Source organism: Eptatretus burgeri, chromosome 8, assembly GCF_056783735.1.
Source record: "Eptatretus burgeri isolate ZD-2024b chromosome 8, Ebu_testis_v1, whole genome shotgun sequence".
Classification (NCBI taxonomy): domain Eukaryota; kingdom Metazoa; phylum Chordata; class Myxini; order Myxiniformes; family Myxinidae; genus Eptatretus; species Eptatretus burgeri.
The window spans coordinates 59,199,038-59,204,619 of record NC_140968.1 but is presented as its reverse complement, the minus strand read 5'-3'; the positions used below and the strand labels follow the sequence as shown (position 1 = coordinate 59,204,619).

Below are 5,582 nucleotides of genomic sequence, written 5' to 3'. Positions count from 1 at the left end.
AACATACAAAGAATATTATTATGAACTTAGAAGATAATAATGGGAACGGTTCTCATTGGGTTTGTATTTTTAATAATCAAGACAAATATTATTTTGATAGTTTTGGTCTTCCACCACCTGTTGAAGTCATAAAATTCTTACAGAATGGTGTTTATCAAACATTTCAAGTCCAAGAATTAAATTCCAAGTGTTGTGGTCAATTATGTCTATATGTGTTATTTCAACTCAACAAAAATAAAAAATTTTATGATATTATTTTTAATCTAATATAAATGACTTATGTTGGTAAAGATGGTTCTATCTTTGGTGTATCTCAAGAACTGGATATTGATTTATCAAATTATTATACAAAGGCACAGGCTGAACAACATAAATATAATATAAACAAAAATATTAACATGAAAAATGCTTATAAATTAAAAAATTATCCAAGCCCAACTGACGCGAATGACTTGGTGAGATTAAGCGATTTATCACAATATATATACTTAAATAAAACGGCTGTGTATTCCAAAGATACAGAAGTGTTGATATTATCTCCAGGTCATACAGAATTCACAGTTCGAATTAAAATAAATTTTTATAAAGAAGGGCGTATCGTTTGTATGAGAATAGAACAATGGGGTATGATATGAATGATTTAGGGTATAATTGGTCATTTAAAATTAACCTCGAAGACCTGGAACAATTAAATCAGTCTCGTAAGGAAGAATATTATCCACTTGGTATCGAGAATGAGTTTTGTGGGTCCACGATTAGTAAACAACAAATAAAAGAATTTAATAAGGGTAAATATAATAATGGTTTTGCCCTTGTTTATCTCATGAAAACAGAAAAAACAGGATTATATATAATAAGTAAGGAAATACAAAATGATTTAACTATGGGAAGATGGGGAGGTGTTTCGTGCCATAATATTATTCTAACATATATTTCTAATACATAAATGACAGCAAGAGAAGGCTTCAAGAAAATTATCATTTCTGTGTCCAAGCATACCTTCAAGAAAAGGGTATTCGGTATTTTAATAAATATGTTCTACAACATAAGAATGAGGTATTTTCAATAAAAGATTGGCATTATGCTGATGTTGATAAACCAACAACTTTAGATTTAATTAGAATGTTAAATAATGAAAAATTATAAGGTTAAGAAAAGGTAAGGCTCTTTAGAAATTCAAAAGAAATTTTATTGGTATCCTGTTGTAAAAAAATTATTTTCGATGCAGGAATAACAAGAAATCCTGATGAATATATGTATAATATTCTATGGGGTGTAAACGATTCAAGGATAGTAAGGGATGAGGAAGGAGTTGAAGAAGAGAGGGAAGAGGAGGAAAAGGAGAATGAGGAGAAGGAGAAGAAAGAGAAGGAGGAAAAAGGAGAAGAAAGAGAAGGAGGAAAAGAGAAGAGAGAGAAGGAGGAGAGGGAGAAGAAAGAGAAGGAGGAAAAGAGAAGAGAGAGAGGGAGGAGAGGGAGGAAAGAAGCGAGACAAAATAAATATCAAAATATGGAAACCAGTGAGATTCAAAAAGATTGGTGGTATTACAGAAAATAACTCAACCCACCGAGGAGGAAAACAAAGAATTGACAAGTCTATTTTGCAATATTTTCTTCAAGACTATTGACATCGTCAAGCTATTCATTTTAATTCAAGTTTTTTCTTAAATAAATGGAGGAGAGAGTGAAGGCATTTCTTAGGATTCTTTATGTTTTAAAAATTAAGATTCAAATGTGCATGTTGGAAACTAAAAAAGTATTTGCACTCTGCAGGACTTTTTCACATAAATAAATGAGTTATTGTCTCAAATGTAAAAAGAAAACTAATACTAAAAATATTTCATATATTAAAAATAAAAATAACAGGGTTATCCAAAAAGGTATATGTTCGGTGTGTGGTTCAAAAAAAATCAATTTATCTCCAAACACAAACTCGGAGGAGATATACAAAAGTTTTTATCAGGAAGTAAATTTACAACTACTGGAATACCAGGGAATTACATCTTCCAGGGTATTCTTTCTGTGGTCCAGGCACAAACTTGGATAAAAGATTAGATGAGGCAGACAATCCTAAATCCTGGAGTAAACCAATCAATAGAGTTGATGAAGTGTGCATGAGACACGATATTGATTATGGGAATACCACAACGTTGGAAGAAAAGCATGAAGCCGATAGAGAAATGTTGTATAATTTGTCTCTGATACAAAAATCCAACCTTGAGAGAAAAAGTTGATAGGTTCATCGTGAAGAAGATGATTAGTGCTAAATTGAAACTTGGACTTGGAAATTCAAAAACTCATAGGCTCTAATGATGCCATTAAGACTGAAGAGCAATTAGCTGATGAATTACATAAACCAATATTCACAAAGTTTCAGAGAAGGAAAGTTTATTCCAAGGAAGTAGATTATATCTGGTCTGCTGATTTGATTGAACTCAATAATGATAAGGGGTACAAGTATGCTTTAACCGTTATTGATTTGAGGAGTAGATATGCGTGGGTTGTCCCTTTAAAAAACAAAACAGGTAATACTCTTATGTTAGCTTTTCAACAGATATTTAATAAAAAGTAAGAGAAAACCTAAAAATTGTGGACTGATGAGGGTAGAGAGTTTTATAACAAGACATTTATGAATTTTCTAAAAAATAACAGTATTACATTATACAGTACCTTTAATGAAGGAAGGCAGTTGTTGTTGAACGTTTTAATCGTACCTTAAAAGAGACTATATAAAAAATTCACACAACTCGGTTCACAACAATGGTTATCTTTTATTCAGGATATTGTGGATAAGTATAATGACACGATTCACACGTCAACGAATATGAAGCCATCAGAAACATTTACAAAATTAAAATATGAAAAAGAGATTAATGTCAGAAAACCTAAGTTCAAAGTTGGTGATATCGTAAGAATATATAGGTGGAAATCTCATTTTGAAAAGGGTTTTACTGAACGATGGACGAAAGAACTTTAAAATTGTTGATGTAATAGATACGGTTCCTTGGACTTATAAGATATATGATTTGGAAGGGGAAGAGATTTTAGGTTCATTTTATTCACAGGAATTACAAAAGACAAAGATAAATTGAAATTTTTTGACTCTGCCCCTTTTTGACTCCACCCACACAAGCCCCACCCACACAAACCCCACACAAACCCACCACACACAAACCCCACACAAGCTCCAATAAATTGAAATTTTTTGACTCCGCCCCTTTTTGACTCCACCCACACAAGCCCCACCCACATAAACCCTCCCACACAAACCCCACACAAACCCCACCACACACAAACCCCACACAAGCTCCACACAAGCTCCACACAAGCTCCACACAAGCTCCACACAAGCTCCACACACACAAGCTCCACCCATATTCACATAATTAGTGATTAGTTAATTAGTTCCCCACACACAACATGTTTATTTAATTAAAAAATTATCCACCCATCCACACAAGCTCCACTCATCCACCCATCCACCCATCTCTCCACCCATCCATTGATCCACACAAACCTCATCCACATTCGCCCCTGCCCACATAAACCCTGCCCACATCAACCCCTCCCACATAAGTCCTGTCTACACAAGCTCCACACAAAAACTCCACACACATAAACCCTGTCCACATAAACCCTCCCACACAAGCTCCACCCACAAACCCCGCACACACAAGACCCACCGAAGCCCCGCCCACATAAGCCCCACCCACATAAACCCCTCCCACACAAGCCCCACCCACATAAACCCCGCCCACACACACCCCGCCCACACAAGCCCCACCGAAGCCCCGCCCACATAAACCCCTCCCACACAAGACCCACCGAAGCCCCGCCCACATAAGCCCCACCCACATAAACCCCTCCCACACAAGCCCCACCCACATAAACCCCGCCCACACACACCCCGCCCACACAAGCCCCACCGAAGCCCCGCCCACATAAACCCTCCCACACAAGGCCCCACCCACACAAGCCCCACCCACACGCCCACACAAGCCCCACCAAAGCCCCGCCCACACAAGCCCCTCCCACACAAGCCCCACCCCCCTCATCCCCCTGTGCGCCCCCATTTGACCCACCACCTCCCTCATCCCACCCCCCCTTCCCACACACACACATGGGGAGGGAGGGATGGGATGAGGGGGTGATGGGTCATTGGGGGGCGCTACCACCTCCTTCATGTTTTGATCCTCTTCTTGTAATTCAGAATCAAGTAATTGTATACAAAACAAATATAATTTATTAATATTGAAAATATTAAATATTCATTTGCGAGAATGTATAATCTTTCCCAGCAATCTTCTCCAGATGTCTTGTGATTTCGAAACTCAGACAATTCATATTCTGTTTTGAAACAAAAAGTGGATAATAATTACATGGTAATATGAGTAAGCCTCGTTGACCACTGAATTAACACACCAGGAGGCCGACTCAGCCTGTCATCCTTTCAAGGTCAATAAAATTAATTCCAGTGTACTGACAAAACCGCGTTCAAACTAATAATGCAACCAACATTAGACGACATTCTAAAGAGAGAGTGATATTAATAATAATTCAGAAATATTTACCTCCAGAAAATCATGTGTTGTACAAGATTGCTTCAACAGCTGATGTTGTGCGATAGTGCTGAAAAAAAAAAAAAAGTCAAGGGTATAGATGAAGAGACAGACAGACAGGGAAAGCAACACACACCCACACACGCACACACACACACACACACACACACACACACACACACACACACACACACACACACACACACACACACACATAGACACACATAGACACACGCACACACGCACACACACACACACACACACACACACATAGACACACATAGACACACGTGTCTCACCATTGGTTTAATTCCTTCGAGATGATAGGACGTGATAAGACTTCGTGCCACTCATTGAAAATGTCTTTCAATTCTCTTCTAAAATCATTGATCTCTTCAATAAGAGTATTAATTTCATGAACCACGTCGTGATACGTAAACTCAATTTCTTCCAATGCCCTGTCAGGGAAAAAAATATATATATATATATCAGAATTATCATGATTTAATTAATAATCATTTGCTTCATCGTTCAAAGAGAAAACCAAACAAACTTACCAACTCTGTAGTAAGCTTTTGCCTTCATCGGAAGAGAGATCATCCATGTCTCAGTTGTAAAAATGAAAAACCCGTCTGGCAGAAACTTTGTCTGGTGAATCACTTATAAGGCTTACAATGAGAAAATTCCCGAAAAACATTGGGTGCGGCCACAGGAAATGACAGCTTGGAAAATAACTGGGCGATTGTATGAATCATTTACAAAACATACTTAAAATGGTTTCGTTCCAAATGTTTTCAATCAGTGTTCTGAGATAAAATATAAACACGAGACCTTGTCTCACAGAATAGTTCCTATTTTTTCACAGCATGACTGTCTAAAACCACACAGCACGACCGTGTCAAAAAACACTTCCTCATTTTCACGGCATGAACTGAAAACATTTGAAACAAAACTTTTTTTATGGCGTGGTTTATACACAAAAATGATTTGCAACTCGGGCGGTGGTCAGATGAGATCATTAAGA

General features: G+C 37.4%; 1 long non-coding RNA gene across 1 annotated transcript; it reads right to left on the bottom strand.

The window, feature by feature from the left end:
• Window positions 1–4,181: 4,181 nt before the first annotated feature.
• On the bottom strand, window positions 4,182–5,187 carry LOC147021825 (uncharacterized). The gene is made up of 3 exons (XR_015060610.1): window positions 5,116–5,187; window positions 4,858–5,016; window positions 4,182–4,628 (listed from the first exon to the last, which is right to left on the bottom strand). It is a non-coding gene; the product is annotated as an uncharacterized LOC147021825 (long non-coding RNA).
• Window positions 5,188–5,582: the final 395 nt, after the last annotated feature.